A 23,835-nucleotide genomic window follows, 5' to 3' on the forward strand; every position below is an offset into this window, starting at 1 on the left:
TTTCCAGTGATCACACTACGTTCCCTCAAGAAGCAAATGACAACCAAGGAACTATATTCATTTTACCACCAGAAACATGACAGCCACCAGCTGCAGCGTAGACTAAGTACTGCACTTTTTTTTTTCTTTCTTTCTTTCTTTTTCTTTTTTTTTTTTTCCAGTTCAGGGTCTCTGAGTTTCCAGTTTTGCCCTTTTACAGAGTCAGAAACTGCTGTTTGAATCACAAACATAAACCAAATCAGAATACGCACTTGGATTGATTTCTCTCCTGAGGATTTCTTCCTTCCTTCATCAGTCCTCTTAAACCAGAACAATATGTTTCTATAGATTGTATACAATCCCTCACGTATATGGAAATATTTAGCTTGTTATTTCCATTATTGATTTGAATGCTAATGCCCCATCATCGTACACTGTGAAATTCAAGTTTTGTCTTTCAGACACCTCGCACATTTAGAGTATGTTTAGCTAATTCACACTACACTGCATGGGTTAAGAACTGGAAACAGTTCTTTCTAACTCTTGCCAGCAGCATGATAATAATCTTTTGGTGGATTTGGTGTATGCACACCAAAGGCACACCATTTTCTCCATGTGTGTGCATGTAAAACTCACAAATATCTAAAAAGTCACACTCAAGGCAAAACATTTACTACAGTTTACAGTTGCTACTAGTAACTGACAGGAGGTGAAATGCTGCTGCCTGTTTTCAGACAACAAATTAATTAGATATATTTTATTTTTTAAAAAATGAAAGCTATTAATTTGGGCATCTTTTAACAGCCTGCTTTTAGTATTTCTGTGCTTAGTAGCTGGTGAGAGTAGAAAGATATAACTTGTTTCTGAAGCATATGCTGGAATAGGCTGATTTTGTGCACTTTATTTTTCCCCTTCTGTTTTATTTCTTTTGCATTTGCTAGTTTTCACAGAAATCTTCCTTGGCTTCCTTGAAGCCATTAAGTGCTTCAACCGCTCCAAAGGTAACCAGCTGCAGGATATTCTGAATGACTGAAAACATGATCAAAAAACAACAGTGTGAGCCAGGGAAAACTCTGGCAGGAGAGCACCACCCACACAAAGAAATACTTACTAAATTCATCTCGGAGACAGGATATCTGCTCAACTTAGGGGAGTTCTTTCTGCTCAGTGGGAAAATCAACCGGAAGATGTGCAGCAGTCATAACAACACAGAGGTAAACTCTTCTCTTTAAACTGGTGGAAGTACTGCAACATCCATTCTCTTGCACTCATGAAACAAAATCAGTGTCTGAAGTAAGTGGCTTGTTGGTGTGTGCTGCAGGCATGATAGCAAGGTAGGTGGAATGTGTTGGCCAGGACAAAGGGAGACCCTGTGTGGTGGCAGTGGGTAATGGAGTTCTGCTTTGCTTTTATTTTTAATTCATGTTATTTATCATTTTATTTTTTTTTTTTTTACTTGTTTACAATCTATAGATCTAAATGGGCTTAAATGAGTAATTACTTTCACTTGGCTTAATCCTTCCATTCTTTTTTTGCTGCATCCTTCATCAAACTCAGCTCACTTCTCATTGTACCAGCATTCCCACTCTCTGTAACACTTCTTTCTTTAAATGGTATGTGCTTAGAACTGATCTATTGTCACCATAATAACATTAATCTAATCAGCTTTTAAATAAGCCAATTATTCTTTACACAGACTAGGCCTATTAATTAAGTTATGTAGCTTAGACTTGTCTATTTCCATGAAAAAGGGTAAAGCAAACGTTAATAATTTCCAACACATACTCACAGCTGATTTTTTAAAAATATTGTTTTGCTAAATTTGCATTTCTCATTCTGTATTCCCCTTTATTTATTTATTTATTTACTGATATAAGGCAAGAGTCTTTCTCGGGTGGCTACACTAAACACCTTGCCATCTGACTTAAAAACAATGCCTTAAATAACTGATCCTTTTACCTTTTATACAGACTACTACTTCTTTAGTATTCTGCATTTCACAGGGCATTTTTGTTCCCTATCTTCAAGAGTTATTTTCCTCTATCCCATTGTATTCATCATGCTTTGGCTTCTTTCAGTTGAGCAGATATTAAAGTGTTACTCTGAAAAGAATTAAAGTTAAGCATTTCCTCTAAAATCTAGAGTATCAGGACAGAAGTACTCAACTCTAAGGTCTACCTACAGATGTTATCAAAATATGTGCTCATTATCCACTGCAGCCTAAATAATTGCAAGTTACGTAATGCTCAAAGGGAATGATTCTTTTTGAGACTGAAGGAGAGAGAGAAAGAGGGCTGCATGTTTCCATTATATTCTCAGCATCTAAATATCAACGGGGAACTTCTTGCCTCTGTGCTACGTGGCTTCTTTCAAACTTTCCTTTTATTTTTAAGGTTAGGATTGGTAGGATTGATTAGGATTTAACCAACATCGTTTAACGTGTTATTGGCAGAATTATTCATTGTCATAGACTCAGTGCAGCTGCACAGATTTCAGGGAGTGGCACAGCACAGATCTTGATGAGAATTAGGAAACCAGAAATATATATTTGTTGTTGAGAGCCTTAATGTGATGTCAGCTTCAGGCTTCAAAACCTATTTTTTTACTCTCCATAAAGAAGACATCTATGCTGTTGGTTTTTTTTGTTGTTGTTTGTTTGTTTTTTGCTATATATTCCTTTATTGCTTCAATTTCTATTTAGTACACTTGAAAACGGAAATCTAGGTTTTAGAAAATGATATTGTTATATACCACAATTAAGTCTAAGCCTTACATTCATGACAGCTAAATAAAAGAAGATAAGCTGGGCTCACAGAAAAAAAAGGCAAGTAAAAATTTGAGATTAGCAAATTACAGTTGCAACTCAGCAGGATACAGAAAAGCAGTATTTCAATGATAAAAAGATCATTAGAGAAGCCATGTAAAAGAAAATTTGAATACATTCAAATAGACGAGAAAGCATGCTAGTAGAGAAACACTTTTGAACTTTTGTGAGTGTGACACTGCATTTTGATTGTATCTCTGTGATGCTTTTCACTTAAATAGCTGTGGCTGAGATGGACAGTTTTCACTCTAAAATATTCATTCCAGGATGACTTTGACAGCTGTAATGCATCTCAGCATCTTTGTTGGTACTTTAAGACCTGATAAAGAATGCAAGTGTTACTTTCAAAGCTTGGAAGACCAAGGCTAAAAGAATTTCTTAAAATGGTGTAAAAAATGTCTGGGATCTACAGCTGTGAACAGGGCTAAAACTAGTAATATTCAGTGGGACTAACAGGACATTTTACAAGCTGGAATAAAACCTTGGTCAGTTCATGAGTCATCATAATCTTGCAAAAGATTCTGATGCACTGGCAGAACATGACACAAATTCTGATCATTCCCTGGTAGGTCACTTCGTAACAACCTGCCTGCTCTTCACAGTAAATCACAGACACTACAGAGTGGTTTCAGACGTCAAATCAGCAAGTTCCCTTTGACTTGATATTAACAGGAACAAAGCACACATTACCTTGAATTTCTGTTCAGAGCAACTCCTGTTGATGATACCGTTAAATCCATACACATCTGGTTTTGCTATAAGCAGGTAAAGCTCTTCATTCTCTCGGTCCATTACCTTTTGATTCACCCTTGTCATCTGCTAACTTCATAAGAAGAAAAAGAATGAACCAGAATCATTTCTTGGAGAATACCACATGCAACTTTACCATATTCTTGCTCACAAGGCTTCATTGGAAATGTCTTACACTGTGCCCTACACTTAGTACAGATGTTCCTTTTCATTTTCCTACACATTAAAAAACAAAAATCATCAACAAGCTCAAGGTGGAGCTGAGCTGAGATATTCAGTAGGAAAAAAAAAAAAGATGAATGTATGTGGCATATCACAGCTAAAAGGCAGCCATTTTTCTACCTTTTTATTTTTGAGGAGTCTATTCTACTTTTGGGCTGGGTGTAGCAGAATTTTCAGGTGAAGGCATTTTATATCCTATTTCCATCATGTTTCTAATTGAAAATTAGAAATTCTAATTTCTCATATTTTCCAGAATCAAGGTTTCAAAAGTGACTGCTGCTATTTTGCAGCTCCAGTTTAATCAAAACCTCACACTGAGGTTTTAGAAAGAAAAAAAAAAAAGAGAGAAAGAAAAAAGAGAGAGGGAAAACAGAGATGATTCTAGGACTCAAATCCTGTCCTTGATAGTCTTGCCTGCTGGTTTGCTTTCAAAAGCATTTACAATTTTCTATTTACAAATATTTCATTTTTAACATTTCATTTTCCTCCCCCCCTGATTTCCTCCAGCTCCTATCTACTGCTTTCCAATTCACATGAAAACAATTTCACTCTGATAAATTACACCACCCAAATATCTTGCACAGTGATTTCCTTCTGCAGCTTTCCAACTACTTTATAAAGGAAAGTAAGTTTCAGCACAGTGCTTGCATGAATTCTGCAGGGGAGAAGCACAATGGATACTTTATGCAACCAAAAAATGATTAAAAGGGGTATTAGTTCATTTTTCCCATCTCTTTTCACATCAAGAACTGCTCCGTGTAGTACTGCAGTAATTTATCTGTAGAAAGTTTAAGTTTGTCACGCAATAAAAGGTGATTTACAAAGCTCATTCATTTTTTAGGAAGAAACATACCGTGAAAGATGTGGTAAACCTACTTCATCTGGCCTTCTGCCCTCATATTATTTCCTTTTAGTACTCCAAAAATCTTCTTCATTATTGATGCTTATCCTTTCACCTATGAAGATGTAACACTTCCATTTAGGAAAGATACTCTGTGGAGTTCCCACCCAGTCTAGCTGTGCTGCTGACTCAGCATGCGTTTGCTTGCTGTGATGCACAAACAGGGACATGAAGTCATGGGACAGCAAAATTAGATGGGGTTTCTGCTCATTTCCACTGGGGACAGACCCAACACGAGTGCTTACTTGCTGAGTATTTGATCTTTACTCTAACCCAGTGGATAACAGTCCTCAGCCTCTCCCAGGTTTGTTCTTCTCCTTGGATTTTCTAGCTTGAAAAATGTGAGCCATGGAAAGGTATAGCAGAAATATCTGCACCGCAGCCAGAAAAGAAAGGGAAAATCCCTCACTGCCTTCTGACATGACATTTCTCCTTCCAGCAAGCGTTTATAAATTGGCACATTATTTCAGCATCACTCTTGCAAAGAATCTGTCAGGTCCATTAGATTACTTTAAGCAGTTATATGCAGCAGCCCCTTTTTATCCTCTTCCATGAAAGATTTTGAAATCCTAACGGAGCTATTTCTCTGCTCCACTCAGGTATCTGCACAATGCAGAACAAACCTCAATGAGCTTCTCCCTCTATCACTGACATGCACCTCACACCCACTCCTGCAGAAACACAGCATGGCAGGGGAAACACCTTGCCTTCTGCACAAAGTCTGCAGCTGTTTGCATTTGGCTGCCCTGGATTAGGCTGCTAAATGTGCTAGTTAGCACCACAATATTCTGGGGGTAACAGCATCTGTGGGAATCTAAGCAGAAGTGATAAGACAGCACGTTTTCACTGGCAAACAGCAAATACAAGTCTTCATTACAGGACTGTTCCATCTTCCTATTGTATTACTTTGTACATGATTCTTGTATAATTTACTATAAAATTTGCACTTTTGCTACTGAAGACAACACTGTTTCTTGTGACCAGATAACAGTTAGGGCTGTTGTGCCTAGGAAATATTTTACCAAGAAGATATAAACACAGACTTAAGTCCCTTGTGAAGACCTAAAGCCAGATTTCACTGTTATTTCAAAAATATTCAGAAGTTTGATTCAATTCAGACCCACAGCGAAGATTTTCATTCATTACAGCTGTTGTGATTAAATGACTCAGTGACCAAACGAAATCACAGGGTTTAAAATCCTGGAGTTAGGAAAGTACTATCCCATTGCAGCAACAGGGCATAGGTCATCACATACTATTTATTAGCCTGACACTTAAATTGAATCAGGGAAAATGTCACGAAGACGGAAGCTTATTTAATGAAAATGATGGAGGAAGAACTTACATGAACACTATCTTTTAAGATTTAAAAATAAGTCCATGCTTGTTTTAGTATGGGAATAAAATACTGTGGACATTTTGGCACAAAGGATGTCCACATTGTGCTTCCCTTTCCAGTTGAGTTTTCCACAGCATCCATGGTAGGCTTTCAGCCCCTTCCTTTGCTGCTTGACAAGGAGGTCTGCTCCTACCTGTCCAAGAGAGGTTTAATACCACCACCTGTATCTTCTACAGGACACCAGATCAAAGTCTGAAAACAGCCCTGTTGGCCCTACGTGCTACAAACCAAAGATAATGGGTTGAATTTAGGTCACCTGAACATAAATTTTAGCCACTTCTATGACTTAAATAATGTAAATGTCCTCTTGGTGGAAGTTTAATGAATATACTTTTGATATACATGTGCAGAGCATTTCAGACTCAGAGGAAGAACATTTCTGCTGCATTATCACATAACAGTCAAGGACTATGTGATTTCTCACTCAAAACACATTTTGACCACTAGACAAGCAGTATAACCACTTTGCCTCCATTATAGCTTCACTTCTTTTCTCTCTCTTTTTTTTCTCATCAGTTAGGACAGTTTATGTAATCAGGATGTGAATTTCTGCCTTTATGAGAAAGGATTTTTACTCTTTGCATTCACTCAGCAGCTCCCTGGGATACACTTTTCTGAAGCCACTCAAGGCTATTATTTTATCTTCCATCGTATTTTCTAAGAGATGAACACACAGTACCTGCTAATTGGCAGAACTGGCTTCTGAGAAGTCAGAATAGCTTTTGTAATGGTGCATCAAATGGTGCTTAATTCCCTTTCTGTTGGTCTTGAAATTGACCTTGGATTGAACCTCCTGACTTTTGATTAATAATCAACCACACTTCATCCTTTCACGTGTTCCTGTTTTTATATACCAGAGATCATTACATTAATCCAGCACACTACAGGCTGCCTGTGGGGGCACAGTTTGCTCATGTTTCATCAGTATATGCCTGATGTCGATTAGAGTGGACTCACTTCTTCCAGTTCAACCTCACATGCATGGACTGTAGCCACTGGCCAGCCTGAAACAAGTGGCTGTTGCTTGTACAATAGGCCATACTCCTTAAGCTATCTGCACTTTGACTTTTAATCTCATCCTTGAGCGAAGCATTGCTCTGGTACAGATGAGAAGAGAAGCCAGGCTTGGCCAGGCCCTGCTTACTGCAGATGGAGCCCCAGACATGCCCTCCTGGAGCATGGCTCCTCTGAGGTGCACATGCCCAGTGTAGCACTGCACCCAGCCCTCACCGCACAGCAGGCCTCACCTCCCACGTGAACACCTGGGCACTACTGGCTGCCCTGCTCATGCTTCTTCTTGGACTGCCTCCTTCCTGTTACTGGATTTATTTTTGTTTTAGACACTGCTGTTGGTCCTATGTCTAAGAGGAGGAGGTAGGAGAAAGGTCAGGTATCTGTACCTCAGAGAAAGCAGGTTGGGTTGCATGAGTGCACTGCAAGGAAATAGGTTTGCATTGGGAAATAAACAGTTTGTTAAGGATTCTCAGCTTCCTATAGCACACATAGCGGAAATGGTAAGAGCTGCAATACTGCGTAACTAAATTTTCCTCCTAAAGTTTTCAAATTTAGGCAAATAAGCATAAGGAACCTCCTTTTCTGAGGAGCCAAAGGTCTTTTATTTCCCGTTAACTTCACATGTCACTGTATTTTTAAAGAGATGCCATTATGCAACAGTTGTGTACCTTTTCTCTGCAAAGAAAAACAACTTTCCCGTCCCCAGTGACCCTGTGCACACTTTACAAATGACTAAACTGACTCAGTGGTCTGGCGTCTGTGCAGTCTGCAGTTATGGATGTCCAGACCGAAGCAGAGATTTGAAGTGTGTGCAGTTCTATATCTGTGCACCTGAATCTTTTGGCTCTACTCATCTTAGAAATACATTCTGATCTGGTGGTTTTTATGTTAAATGCAGTTACATTCACCACAGGTGAGATGATATGATTGAAAATAAAAGTAGTCAAAGTAATTCGGAAGCACTGAAAGTTAATAATCTAAATATTTGTAGGATTCTAATGTGCCTAACCATGCAGTTTGTGAAGCTGAAATCAGAAACTAAAGAAACATGGGGAAAGAAAAAGAACGTGTGTTTGCATTTTAAGATCTTTAAGTCTATTCTATCATTCTGGTAACATGAAGCCTTACAGGCAGCAAGATTTCACTGGTTCAGAAAACCACACATGAAAAATATTACTCTTTCATCAGACAAGAGAATGAAGAATTTGACAAATGTGAGAGCAGAGACAGGAAACACTGCTTTGTTTATATTTATGTTGCCTCTATTTGGAGAACTGGGAGGAAAGGTATTTTTAAAATACAGGGAGGTCTCCTATTCTAAAATCAACAAGGTATCTTATTAGCTATTTACGACAGATATATCCTTACAAGAAAACAATCTCCTGACTGTTCGGGGGGGGGGGAGGGGGGAGTTGTTTGGTTGTTTGTTTCTTTTGCCCAAGTCATAATGTAGGAATTGTGAGGAGTCACATTAAATTTGTCTTTGGTGTAGAAAGGCCCAGTAGCAATGATGCTAGGTTCTCTGGATTTACAAAGGCTTTACACAGCAACCAACAGCAAAGGTTTGGCAAGTCAGAGTCCAGCATTCAAACTCTTTACGGCCCATATTGTGGATTTCCTGAAGGTCTGTCTCATCTCCAGAGTTTTCTAAGTCAAAAATTATTTTGCTGCACCTCTTTGAAGTTTCAGGCTCATTTCTGGGTGCAAGTCATTCTGCATCACTGGCAGAATGAGATAGCAGAGCAGTGTGCTGGGCATCAGAAGTACCATGTATCAGGCATATATCTGCAGGGAATCTTTCACACACAGTTGCCTCCCTCAGGATTTCATCTAATGAGTCTTTTGATGGCTCATATTTTTAAACATACCATATCCCAAGATAGTGAAATACAAATGCCTTCTTAATTTTTACTATAGGAGAGTATGTGTGACAACAGAAAAATTGTACTTTTCCAAATACACTTCCCCTTGTGATTTCCTTCCTGCTACACCCTTCCTATCTGCTGCACACAGTATCATCTCTTGGTTAAAAAAAAACAACAAAAAACAGATCTTAGTATTTCACATGAGCAATCAATCACTTTTCAAACTGGAGCTTAATAATAAACCACAATAAATCCATAATGCAGTTATCACATGGGAATTAATTCCAGAACAGCCTTTAATCAAGTCCTTCCATAAATAGATTAAGAGATTGCATTTAATTCCAAAGGTCTTATCTACCATTCAAAGCTTGGACATATTGCAGGCTCCTTGAACTAATGGCCCCTCTAACCCATTTAGCATTTTTTTGAATAAAAATATCCTAGGTTTTCTGTAACTGTTCATAAAAACACCAGTTCTACTTTTTTTCTTTTTTTTTTTTTTGAAGTTAAGATACATTTTGTCATGTTATTTCAGATAAATATGTATCTGAACAGTAAATCCTAATCATGCCATCAGTGAGAGAGGAAAGAAAGAAAGAAAAAAAGAAAAATGGTAAGAGTAGTCACAGAAAGCTGAAAAGAAGGATAAGGTAAGGGGAAAATTTGTATCCTTGCAAATTTCGTATTGCTGCCTGTAAGATTCGATGAAGTTGATCTTCATCATGGATGGGTGAGTGGTAGCAGTATGAAACTTATTTTAATACCTTCAGTAGAACATGCATTTATGCACTGCACCTATTTTTGTTCACCAAGTCCACATCTAGTTGCTTTCATTAGAGAAGAGACAGTGTATCCCTTTGCACTTTTCAGAAGTAGGAAATGTATGTATGCTATCAGGTGGCCCAGCTTCATGCAGTTTTCAGGGAAAATAAGACTGTCAGCATCCACTGACCAAAGGCAACACCCACTGACACAGCTTTTTAAAAGTTGGCAATTACAGCCACAGAAAGGAGGAGATCTTTCTCATACATGCACACAAAAACATAATGTTGTCTAGGAAGCAGGTAATATCCAGCAGTGTTGAAGAGCGTGTAGAACATTGGACTGTATATTGTATCCTGTGTTCTCTATTGACAATTGCTCAGTTATTTTAAGTTTGCACAACAGTACAGATAGAGAAAGAGAAAACTTTTCTTTTTTGTTCCTTGATCACTAGACAGGGAGAATCTTTTATCCTGTAGTCTTTGCCCAGCCCGCCAGGCCCCAAACCCTTTAATTTATTGTTCACCTCATAATCATAAATAAATCTCTTAACACGGTGAATGCAGGTCATCCCCAAGTCCTTCATCCTTTCACTCCCTCCCCACTCCACAGCACTGATCTCCCCATTTTTTTCTCTCCTTCCTCACAACAAGAAAATCCTGAAAAGATCTTCATGCTCTGATCCTTGGCTTGAGAATGCAGGGATGGACCTTGTCTGCCAGGTCCTGCCCATACCCTGGGAGCATGCCCTGGCGCACATGGCACCCTGATGCCACCATACCATGACAGAAGAGAGAATAAATAAAAATGTATCATCATCACTGATATACGCTATTGAATTTTTTTTTTGCTTATAGCCATGGTGACCTGGCAAAAGCTAATATGAGCTCCGGGTTGACACATGGAGCCTTACTACAAGAAATACAATTTTATCATCATCTGCCAATTTTCAGTCCCTCACCTGTCATTACTCCACGTCCTCCACATTCTGAGCAAATGTTACCAGTCTGCATTTATCACACAGCTGGAAGTTTCTGAGCTCTTCCGGAGTTTAGAAGATGAAGTCTCAGGTTATGAGGGATTTTGTACATTAACAGGCACATGTATGAATGACAAAAGACTCTCAGCTCTGTGGAATTGTTGCCATACTAATTTTTAAACAACAAATAGAAACAACTGAGAACACTGGTGTCCCTGTGCATAACTGTAGGTGTAAAATATTACATCCCAGTATTATGCTCAGATGTTTCCTGAAATTTCATCTCTTAACCTTTGGCTCTGGCGTGCATTTCTGTTCTTACTAGTTCAGAATCCTTCTGTTTAGAAGGGATTACAAATGTCTTATTATTACTTTTTTTTTTCTCTTTTTCTTGAGTAATCTTGTGCAGTAGTCAGAGTCTCACACATCCTTTCCTGCTGGGTCCCCAACTCTTCCTGGAAGAAACTGAGGATGGAGCCTTTCACATCCAGGATATTACATGAAAGTTGCACAGAAAACTGATATATCTCCAATGACTCACCTGCACCTTTGGAAAAGTCAGGTAAGTTTTATGTACACATTTCATTATGTTAATAGCTGGTTTCATTCTTTATTTTCTGCTGCTCCCTGAAGTTTTCTCTTCAATATGTCTGTGATAAATAACCCAGAGAAGCAATTTTACCCATCTGGGCAATAGTTATTCAGAAATTTTACAGCATTTATGTTTATTTCATGCAATCTTGCACAAACACCTGGTAGTACGCACTATTCAGGGTCACTCTGACATTGTATAAGCTCTCACAGAGAAAAAAAAAAAAAAAAAAGAATATCATGAGCTCCTAGTGGGAATGGCTCCGCAGTTTGCTGTAATGCTCTCTGTTGTGCAGAGCTGGCATAGAAATAAAATGGGACTTCATAGACAAAAGCAAATCTGGAAATGTGCCTTAAGCCCTCGCATGTTCATGGGCCTCATCATACAGGAGGAAAAATTGCCTTTTTCCCTAGATGCAACAGTTTTTTCACAGCTCATTTGATTTAGGGCATCTTACATAAATTCTAGCTTGAACAGGCTAGTCAATCAGTATATATATTGAAAATATGCATGAGAGTAATAGGAAACAGGTTTGGACTTGGGAGGAGGATGATTTGTTTGTTTTCTTGCTTCTTACCATGGTATAGTAGGTATTAACATGAGTTTTGATAGCATTGTTTGTTTTCTCTCTTGGATTCTACTAGCAGGTCATGTCCAAGAATATATCTCATTGCAAAGTGCAGTGCAGACCATCAGCAGCCCACCCATTCATTATCCAGCCATATTCCATCTCAGATCAGTCATGGTTTGTGCATCTCTCAAAGACAACACCAACCCAGCTTAGGCTTCATCTCACTCCCAGACACAGTGTGCTCAGGCTTTCAGTGGTCACTTGACTGCAGCCAGTAACAATGCATACAACGTGTTGCTTCTTCACTGCCTTCCTCCCCCAGCAGGGGAAAGGAGAGAATCAGAACAGCAAAAACGAGAAAAACTTGTGCTTGGAGGTCAAAACAGTTTAATAAGTGAGCAAAGCAGAAACAAAAGTCAAGTGTCACAAAGACAATCACTCATCACCTCCCACAAGCATGCTGAAGGCCAGACAGTCCACCCTCCCCCTCCCACAGATATACGCACTTTTTTTTTTTTATTGCTAAGCAGGATATTATAAGGCATGGCCAATTAGGTACATTTCAGTCAATGGTTGCTACTCAACCTTTTGCCCACACAAATCTTGCTTGCTGGAAGGAAGAGAGTCAGAAGCAGAGAAAGCCTTGGCACTGTACAAACATTGTTCTGCAATTGCCAAAATATTGGTGTGTAATCAGCTCTACTTTAGTCTCAAACCTAAAACAGCATCATAGGGGGTTAATATTAAGAAAGTTAACTCCATCCTAGCCAGACCCAGTATATGCCCTCCCCCTCAGTGATCCAGAAACCAAGAGATGTCTTGGTTTGCAAACAGATATCTGAGCTACTGATCTCACCCAAGCAGATGAAGCAGCAAAAGCACATCAGCATCTTTCTCAATTGTGCCATAGATTTGAATGTAAATAATAGACTAAGTAGCCTTTATGATTTACAAAACCACAATTTCAAGTAAAATTAGTCTGTTTCCAGTATGAGTTATTTTGGTTGTTTCTTATTTACCAAATATGAGTAGTCAGTCTTTTCTCTTTCAGCACGTGACTTCTTCACACTTGTTAGCTAAACATAGTTTAAGACTATGAAAATATTCTGAACACTTATACTGGTAATTCCAATGGAAGTTTGCATTGCTTAGGAAGGAGAACTCCATCTCCCCAAATTCATAAAATCACATAGGACAACTAGCCACACTATATTTTTAACACACTATACATATCCAAAGCTATTTCCATGTTGTTCTTGCTGTATTTTTCTAATCCCAGTTCAAAGCTAGCCAGCAATAATTCATATTATGCAGCTGTTCTCTGCAGTAGAAGCACTTACCTAATAGGAAATCCTAAATGCTTTTCCAGAAATTTGGGCATATTATTTCTCTCCCATACAACAGAGTTGTCACAGTTTACTCCTTTTCTTGGCTCTAGCCAAAGGCAAATTTGAAGACGATTCCCCTATTTTCCACCTCTCTGCCCAGATTTCCTTTATGTGAATGCTGCTACACCAGTTCATTTTTTTTTTCAGAAGTCACATTAGAGACCTGTGGTCACTTCCATCCTTGTTTTCACTGGAGTCTTTCTTATATTCCAGTTCATTAGAGAATGCCAGCAAGGGTTTTAAAAAGATAAAATGAACTGCTCTGCTGTGTTAAACTGGTGGGTCCATCTAGCCTTGTCCTCTAGGTCCAGTAGGAGATAGTATTCAAAGAGAGTGCACAGACATGGCCACTTAAACAATGTGAAGTACAGATAACTCAAATAGATCGTGTTTCTTATTGCTTGTTCAGCGTGGTGAGAAACTTAACAACCATCCAGTCACCTGCCAACATTATTACGAGGGTTGATAGTGATAGGACAAGGGGGAATGGTTTTAAACTAAGACAGAGGAGATTTAGGTTAGATATTAGAAGGAAGTTTTTCACTCAGAGGGTGGTGACACACTGGAACAGGTTCCCCAAGGAGGCTGTGGACGCTCCATCCCTGGAGACATCCAGCCAGGCTGGATGTGAGTCTGGGCAGCCTGGTCTGGTGGTTGGCGACCCTGCACATAGCAGGGGGGTTGAAACTACATGATCTTTGAGGTCCTTTTCAACCCAGACCATTCTATGATTCTATGATTATGTTGACTGTGGAAATGTCCATGATTTGACTGACCAGCTCATGAGTTTGTTTGAGAGAAAGTCAGTGGACTAGTAAATTCAAAATTAGGAAATATCAGTGACAGCAGGAAATTTTTGCAGTTTCAACAGCATATAGTCAAGTCATAAAAAAAAAAATAGTTTTTTTCCCTATGTCATTCAATCTTGTTCTTTCCAATGTCAGAAGATACCAGAAAATGTAGTAAGAGTTGAATGAATAAACATTTATACAATTATGGAAATAAAATAAATAAATAAATAAAGGATCCTCTAAATTTTGGAAGAAGAGCAAAGGTCTGCTTTCCTTTCACTGAAAAATAATCACTGAGAAAGGGATTTCAGTTCAAAGACAAGAGGCCTCAATAATAAAAAATTGTAATTAAGAAAAGTAAAATCAAACTAGAAAGAAAGTAGTGGGTGAATAATGATTGATGGGATGATGAACTGATAATCACTCAGGGAATTATATAATAAAACAAATCATTCACATGTCTAGTCTGCTCAAGAAGCATTGCCTTTGCAGAAAGACAGTTAGAAATTCCCTTGCTTCAATTACAGTTTTAACAAAACACACCAAGGAAAGTTTAATCTGTGTGATAGACACCATGTGTTAAAATATGTCTTACTACAAATCTACTTGAATTCCTAACACACATTTTGTAAAGTTATGTACTTGCATATTTATTTACCAATATTTTGGTTTGTTTGCTTTTCTTCATTTCTGTACAGAATGACATGGATGAGATGACCTACATACACACCTTTTAGTCACAGTTACTCTTGATGTTGAAATCTGTTCAGCCTGCATTTTTGCTCTACAGAGAGCAAAAGAGAAAGAGGACGAATATACAGTCTTCAGAGCAGCAGTGGTGACTGTCCTCCTCCTGGGCTCCTTCCCAGTCCCCAGAACAATGTATGGGTGCCAGGACTGCCAAACACCTGCTGCACCAATTCCAGATATTTCTACCTTGACCAACACTCAAAAAGCCTTTTCATTCAAGTATATCTTATCTCTATTTAGTTCTCTATACACTAAAATTTAAGAAAGCTTAAATTTTAATTGCAGTTATTCAGAGTGTTTATATTGCTGAATTCTTTTCATTAAATGAGTTTGTTTATTCCAATTATTATCTAAAGCAGAGCATTCTAAGTAATTTATTATTAAAATTGCCTCAAGGTGATCAAAAGAAAAACTTCACTTCAAATTTTTCCACTTTCCCTCTTCTAAAAATGGTAAATGGATTTCAGAGGATGATACTGCTGGGAACCAGTATGCAGAAATATTGAAAGGTGACCACAAACAAAAACATACAAAGATTGAAGAGGTTTCCTTAACAAGTATGAACTTCAGAAAGAAAGGAAATGCAGTTTTGCAGGAGGACTTTTTTGATAGCAAATATCAAAGCAAAGGCACAGTTAACAAAATAACTGGCTAATTTCCTTAGCTGCTTCACAGCATTATATATTACAGGAGTTTAGATGGAAAGCAGAGGGAAGAACTCAAGCCAGTAGTACCAGGCAGGTTGTTGCGACCAGAATCTTCTGCTAGCAGTGTTATCATTAACTATTTTTTATTTTTATTTTTAGTGACGATACTGCTGGTTCCTTGCTACCATCTATCCTAAAACTATTTCAAAGCTATCCTAAAACTGCACATCTTTCTTTTGTCTAGCTGCTCCTTTCTTCTGTCCTCTTTTCATTCTGTCTCCTTTATCTGTGTGCTGTTTTCACTGACTCATTTCCCCACCTCATGTTCACTTTAGATGATCCAGTCACACCAAGATACTAGCCTAAAATATTAGAGACACCACAGCTCATTCCATTTCCTGACCCCCTCTCCCATCAGTTGTCTGTTGTCTAGGAGAGTCCAGACTTCTCTCCATAACTTTGTCTTATTTAACAAATCCTTTCTAACAAATTAAGATTATATTTTTTGTCTCTTACATACATTTCTGCAACTGAAATAAGTAGAGAGGTAAAGTAGGCTGTCTATTCCTGTTCTTGTTCTCAGCTACAGCAAAGACAGAAACTCTCTCTTTGCATTTAACAGCTAATCCACGAAGCCCATATTTCACACTCCTCAGTTAAGAGTTGGCAGGGCTGTATAGGAAACTGATTTGCAGCACCTTGTGCATTAAGTTCAAGTTACATTGCCTCACATACTGTTAAATGTATTCATTTCTACTGTCTTCTACAGTGTTTTCTTCACAGCAGATGCTTATATACTTACTTCTCTCTTGCAGTGTTTTTGGGAAACCCAGGCTATTTGTTTCCATCTCCATCAACTCCCTGTGATACAAACTACTGCACTGTTTACTGGAAGAGCCTGAACAGAAAGTCTACAACTTCATATCCACTAGAGCTTGGTTCAGTTCTTTTGCATTTACAGAAGGCTGGCAGTGAAATAGCAAATTGTATAATGAGCTTCAAAGGGTAGGTCAAGGGAATGTGAGCAATAACTGTTTATATAAGGGCTGGAATGGGTAGGTCCTGGCAGTAATCCATGCGAGCACTGCCTGTTGCTCACTGCACAAGAAAGTGCTCCAAATCAAGTACTTTGTACACACACTGCAGAAACTACCAGTTGAGTGGGGAAGTAAATGTTGTTTTTGCATAACAATAAGATGTTATGACTCCAAAGAGATCCAAACAAGAGCTCTGAAACAAGATAAACTCCTGGTTTCGAAATAGAAGACCTGCATTTTAGAGTAACTCGGGGAAATATATTGGTACAAATCTGTTCTGTGGTTTGAATGATAGCCTGAGGAGAAGGTTAACTATGAGAGATTATCCCAGCATACCATAATAGGAAAAAACTAAACAAGAATAGGAGGAGAACAGGGAGAGGTTAACCAAGCAGTAACAGGAGTGGGACACCTGCCAAATAACTAGAAGCATTTAGCATAGAAGCTTTAAACCACGGAGTACTCAACCAATTAGGAAAGGTGAGGGAATTCATGCCAGGGAGTAGGAAATATAAACTGTTGCATCTCTCTGGTTGTACACACACCTTTTTGTCTTAAGGTTGCCCCTTCTTGCAAAAGCGTGAAATAAATTGTGATTCATACTGAATTGTGCCTGAGCCTGGACTACTGAACATGACCATTGCTCACAGTAGTAAGTATACTTTGATGATTTCCAAAGATCTTCAGGATTTTCAAGAGACATTTCTGAGCAGACAAAAACTGAAACATTTTCGAGAGGTTATTCATCCATACGACACGCTTAGCAAATCTGAAGAAAACAGCCTGTAAGATCTCTCAGACTGCTCATACAAAATTTCAAAAGATCTCTCAATCTTAGGTGGGAGCTGGGGCAACAGAATTCTTTCTACTGTGAGGAAAGAGCAAGTTCAAGACCACCTCATGAGACTGAAAGTGTACAAGTCTATGTGGTCAGATGACATGTATCCCAATGTCCTGAGGGAGCTAGCTGATGTGGATGCCAAGCTGCTCTCCATCATATCTGATATGTCATGGCTGTCAGGTGAAGTCTCTGGGCACTGGAAAAAGGGAAATATCGCTCCATTTTTTAAGAAGGGTTGAATGGAAGACCTGGGGAACTACAGGCAGGTGAGCCTCACCTCTGTGCCTGGGAAGATCATGGAGTGGATCCTCTTGGAAGACATGTTAAGGTACATGAGGGATAATCAGGTGATCTAAGTCAGCCAGCGCAGCTTCACCAAGGGTAGATCATGCCTGACCAATCTAGTAGCTTTCTGTGATGGAATGATGGTATAAGTAGATCTGCCTGGACTTCTGTAACGCCTTTGACATGGTTCCACATAACATTTTAATCTCTAAATTGGAAAAATGTGGATTTGAGAGTGGGTAAAACTGGATAAAAGATGGGTTGAGTGATCTCAGCCAGAGCTGTCAATGGCTCCATGGTCTGGTGGAGGCTGGTGATGAGTGGTGTCTCCCAGAGGTCCTTCTTAGAACCAGTACTGATTAAAAACTTTATCAATGACATAGACAGTGGGATGGAGTGTGCACTTAGCAAGTTTGCTCATGACACCAAGCAGTAGCACAGTTGACACAATAGAAAGAAAGGCCCCATCCAGAGGGACCTGGACAGGCTTGAAAAGTGGACCCAATGACATTCAACAAGGTCAAGTGCAAGGTGCTACACTTGGGTCAGAGCAATCTCAGATATTTGTACAGGATATGTTTGATGATGACTCTGGAAGGACATCATTTCTCAGCACTCTACCATCAAAGACTCTCCATGAATCACAGCAAGGATGAGGGATAAACTTACCCTAGGTACAGTGGCAGCTACAGAAGAGCTAGTAAACCTGGGAAATTTCTGCATTAAGTTTTGAGGGAAAAGAAAGATAAAAAGTAATAAGCATATTTGGTTTTGTGGGAGATGACCAGGTGACAAGCCATTGCAGAATTCAGTCAAAATACCACATGGAAAGAATATACAGCTAATAGTGAATACTTTCAGGTCTGTATGCAGAAAAAGGAATTACATAATTTCTTCCACTACTATGTTAACTTAATGCCACAGATGAAGCAATATTATTCCAAAATCAGGCATTATAAAATTCTGTAAGAGGAGCTGTAAGAGAATTCCTCTGCAGGACTGAATTTTGTCCCTCCTGTTCTTCACAACAATGGAGTTGTATTCTATCCACCAAGACTTGTTAGTCAACCAATGTGAATATAGCACTGACTGCTCCAGGACACTTCAAAACGTATTTTATTCACAGCAATCATCAGTCTGGAAGAGCTAAGTGAAAACATTTGGCAAATAATGTGATCTTCAGAAAAAAATAACAGTTGACAATTGCTGTCCAGTGAAATGATTTAGGATCTAATGTATTCATTATCTTCTCCAGCAGTCAGTAATCAAAATGACTCAACATTCCCGCATTTTCGAAGCTTGTTCTTCCAAACAATTGATCCCAGGCTATGCTTCTCATTCATCCATCATTATGAACATCATGACGCTACTGTAGAAAAAGTTTTGATAATATGTTTTGACAAAACATCAAGAAAATAAAGCTTGATGCAAGGCTCAAGAAAGTTGAATTTATATTTAGGACAACCTTAGGGAAACAGGAGATCTCAGTGAAGGTTACAGCTCTGACGATGACCTTGAATGACTTGGCCTTCCTTTCTTTCTAGGTCATGCTGATATGAAATGCAGAGACAGCCCTGAAATCTGCTGAGGAACCACCCAGAAAGAGCCTGTACATGCTCAAATTTCTCACATCCACCACGTAGCAATGCATTCTGCTAACAAGACCAACTAAATGAACATTTCTTTTGCTTGTACTTCAAATTCTTCATCAAATGCTGTTTCAGTTTGCTCCACTGCAATACTGGAAAATGCCAGATACACCTGGCAGTGTAGGATATATGTAGCTCCCAGAAGTGCCCTGTACATTTGCAAGAAATGAAATTATTAATTATCTCTGTATTTATGTACCTATTTGATTCACAAGCTTGATAGGTTCACTCTAGTGGCTGATTTACGTGAATGTTCCTGGGACTGCATTACTGCATAATTAATCTTTATAGCAAAGTGGCCTTGTTTCCACATGGATGCTGCTTAAAAAATTGCATTCATTTGCACTATGGAGGCATAGGCAATAGGTGGAAATATCAAAATGAGCTGTTCACTCCCTGTTCTGAAATGGATGAAATCTAAAGCTAGTCTTCATTTAGATTGGAAGAAGATGATCCAGAGATATAGCACAGGTGTGTATATGTTCCTTAAGTGTAAAGTACATGATCTTGTTTATCTAGAACAGTTAAGGTCAGAAATTTATGTAGCCCACAAGTATAAACTATTTTCTCCTCAGGAAAACCTCTCTGATATAAAGCTGGGAGGAGTGGCTGACACCAGAAGACTGTGCCTTCAGCAAGACTTGGACAGAATGGAAAGTTGTGCAGGGAGAAACCTCATTGATTAACCTTGATTAACAAGAGCAAGTGTAGAGTCTTGCTCCTGTGGTGGGATAACCATGTGCATCAGTACAGGTTAGGGGATGACCTGTGGAGAGGAGTTCTGCAGAGAAGGACCTGGGTATTCTGGTGGACAATGGGTTGGCCATGAGCCAGCAGTGGGCCCTTGTAGCCAAGTAGGACAATAGTATTCTGGGGCACATTCAAACGAGTGCGGCCAGCATGTTAAAGAAGGTTATCCTCCCTTTCCACTATGCTCTGGTGAGACGACATTTAGACTACTGTATCCAGTTCTGGGCTCCCCAGTTCAAAAAAAAAAAAAACAGGGACCTCCTAGAAGGAGTCCAGCAGGGGGCCATAAGGATGATAAAGGGCCTAGAGATCTCCCTTATGAGGAAAGATTGGGAGACCTGGATCTGTTCATCCTGGAGAAAGAAGTCTGAGGGGGTATCTGATTAATGTTTATAAATATCTGAATAGAGGTGGGAAGCAAATGGAGGAGGCCGGGCTCCTCTTAGTGGTGCACAGCAATAGGACAAGGAGTAATGGCCTAAAACTTGAACATAGGAAGTTCTATGTAAATATGCTTAAGAACTTCTGTACGGTAGGGGTGACTAACCACTAGAACAGGTTGCCCAGAGAGGTTGTGGAGTCTCCTTCTCAGGAAATACTCAAGACCTGGCTGAACATCTACCTGTACAACTTATCAGAGCAGGGGGCTTGGACTCGATGATCTCTTGAGGTCCCTTCCAACTCCTGAGATTCTGTGATTCTGAAACAGCATGCAACAGATCAGATATTTTTTCTTTTGAAACTGGACCTTAAAAATACATATATATTTTTTGTTATCCAAGGAAATTAACCTGCTTTCTTCAGGTCAAATAAATTATCTGTGGATACTCAAAGATATTTTTGATTATTTTGCTTGGTTTCTAATTGAGATGGAGGAAGCAATGAATTGTTTTACCTAACATGTAATGCAGATAGTCATCATACTATCAATGGGAATGAAACAATTTTTCCTTTTTTTGGTTTTGGTTTTGGTTTCAAAGATAAAACGAAGAGCACTACTAAGTAGTACAAAAGAACCTTCTGTTTCTACAAATGCTGGTGACTTATTCTTACAGCTTAGCCAAATGATTCAAACCAGCGTAATTCCATCAGCTTTAATTTGTTTTCCAGAAAGTGAAAGGCAAAACTTGATGTCTGAGTAAATATGTACATCTTCCTCACAGATAACCTTCAGTTTTTTTTCTCTGACAAAGCACAGCTGATATCAATCACTTCTCTTTAGAATTCTGATTATAAAGTATTACTTTGTTTCAGAGTTGGAGGAAGGAAGTTTTTAAGCCTAGATAATAAAGCATAGCAAATTCTGCATCTTCCATTCTTGTGGTTATGTTTTTATACATCCCCTCTGTGGAACTGTACAATGTAGCAAAGCTTCTACGTGGTCTGAAGGAAATAAAGGAAATAAGGAAGGAAATAAAATTCACAGGTAGCTTGTGTGTTGAGAGAAATGATGCTCTATGGATGGGTAGGGAGCATCCCACCTATTTAGGGATTCAGCCTTTGTTGAAGGGCTAGGTTAAATAGGTTAGAAGCCCAAACTCAGTCCTGCAATGTAGTCTGCCAGCACGGACTCTCGCGTTCACATGGACTCGCAGCTGCTCTCAGTGGCACACTGCTGCCTTCACTGGCAATCCACACTGCCACATTTTCATGTAAGACACCTGCTGTCTGCAGCCACATCAGATTTTTGAAATAGCACTCTTCTTCTCTACTGGCACTTATGAAAGTCAAGTTCTCCCAGATTATTCCATATTTGCAAGCTGCCTATCTGCTTCTCTGCTCAAGCAATCTCTTATCAGCAGGGAAGTCTGCACTCAGTGAAGTTTCTTGGAACAAAGTGCCACTCTGATGCACAGTGCTTTCCCACTATGAGAAGCATTTAAAGACAATGAAAGCTGCTAAGAATACAGGCTGAAAAGAAAAAAACAAGGGAAGAAGAGCTTTCAAGCTTTTCTCCCGTGGAGGACCTTTTCCGCACTTTGCTTCCGTGGATGCTCCCTGGAAGGAAGAAATGAAAATGAACACACTGTTCTGCCCTAACACCAACCAACCACTTAAGTCTTTCTTAAACTGTCATCACCAAAGGGCACACAGGCAAGCTTATTGCAGATTTTTCTAACTGGCAAGCTAATGGTACCTGGAGATGAGAGAGAAAACAAATCCACCAGGGATGACAATTTACAGATAAGAGTAAAGTTGTCAGGACTTAATTTTTAAAGTTATGGTAAACAACTAGAAATGCATCAGCATTTGTCCTCTCTTGTCTGCTTAACTAATAGTGTACAAGTATCTGAATGTTTATTCCCATGGAGAGCAAAGACCTATTTAATATGTACAAGAAACTATAACTCGAATACATTTAGGGAAAGGAATTGAAAGGTGATTATCGCAATGATAGTACTATCTATTGGTCTATGGAATAGCACACTGAAGGAAGGCATAAATTAAAAAAAAATAAAAATCTGCAATGAAAATGCAAGCAGTGTACTACGCTGATTATTAGGAGTAACACTGTGCTTCTTTGTATTGTTTAGGCTGTTTGGGGTGGTGGGGGGTGAGGGGGAAAGCAGGGAAAGAGAGAGAAGTTCCTTTGATTCCAGCACTGGATACTCTTCATGCTTCCTCTTTCTAAGTCTGCAAGTCTTTTTTTTTGTTATTGTTGTTGCTTTTTTTTTATCTTGCAAAGTATTTAAGAAAAAGGATTGCATCTTTTTTGTTTGTTTGTTTTTTGTAGTAACATATTTAAGGAAGGGCAGCAGAGTAATTTAACTCAAAAACGACTAGAAAAAATCTCTCAACAACGGCTCCATTTTATCACCAAACTCTTTCCAGCCCATCCATTAACAGCACATGCCCTCAGCTTTAGGACCTGATCAGAGCCTGATGATGTTGACCACACTGCACTGCCCGTATTTCTCATTCAAGTGGTCACAAAGACTCTTCTAGTAGGTGTATGTATGTATGGAGTTGCAAAATCAGTCTTACATTGTTAGATTTGTGAGTCTGTGAAATGAACCGATCTGCCACCTTACTTCACATGGCTGAACCTATGAATGTAACAAGGAATTGAAATGAATGTGAAAACATCTAAAAGGCTCTGGGGTGACCTCAGCTGATAATAAGGGGAATCTTTTACAGTTCTGCACCCTCAATCCTCATGCCATCATCCTGCTGTCTTGCTTAGTTTTGGTCTAGTGAACAGGCCTAACAAGAATGAAAACAAAACACAACTATCCTGGGAGCTCCAGACAGATGTTCTACTTGAAGACACAATCTAACACCGCAAGCTTATTTCTGAAAGGCTGACAAGCATTACTGAGACAGTCACCAGCAAAACACCAGCTACATTCAGATGAGAGATGGCAAAAAAGATATATATCATTATCAAATCTGTAACTTCAATCCCTGTCAAACTCTGCAACTTCATCACATTGCTACGTAGTTCTTTAAAATATCACTCATTACTTTGTTGTACATCTCAAATGACTTCTGTTTCTAGTTTAAGACTAGTAACAGACATGCTTGTGTTCATTAATTGCATCATTGCCTCAGAGAAAGACATTCTCAGTCCTGAAGCGAGCTCCTTAAAACTAATGAAGGATAAGGAAATCAGTACAAACCTCTATAGAAGATCCAGCATTCAGCGTTGGCTGACTGGTTGTACACATTGCCTGTACTAGAATGTTTCTCTCTTAGTGTCACAGAGGCAGCATTGAGCTGGACAATAAAAACATAATTAAAGAAACTCTGATGATGTTTTCTTGCAATGTAATGGAGAAGTTATTCCTAGATTCAGAAATCTTTCCTCTTCTTTTCCAAAATAAAGGAATCAGCATTAT

The 23,835-nt window shown here is 38.9% G+C and overlaps 1 long non-coding RNA gene across 1 annotated transcript; it reads left to right on the plus strand.

Moving 5' to 3' along the window:
* The first annotated feature begins 1,139 nt into the window (after nt 1–1,139).
* On the plus strand, nt 1,140–22,524 carry LOC121108482. The gene is made up of 3 exons (XR_005843018.2): nt 1,140–11,257; nt 16,250–16,439; nt 19,142–22,524. It is a non-coding gene; the product is annotated as an uncharacterized LOC121108482 (long non-coding RNA).
* Nucleotides 22,525–23,835: the final 1,311 nt, after the last annotated feature.

Source organism: Gallus gallus, chromosome Z (genome assembly GCF_016699485.2).
Source record: "Gallus gallus isolate bGalGal1 chromosome Z, bGalGal1.mat.broiler.GRCg7b, whole genome shotgun sequence".
Lineage (NCBI taxonomy): Eukaryota > Metazoa > Chordata > Aves > Galliformes > Phasianidae > Gallus > Gallus gallus.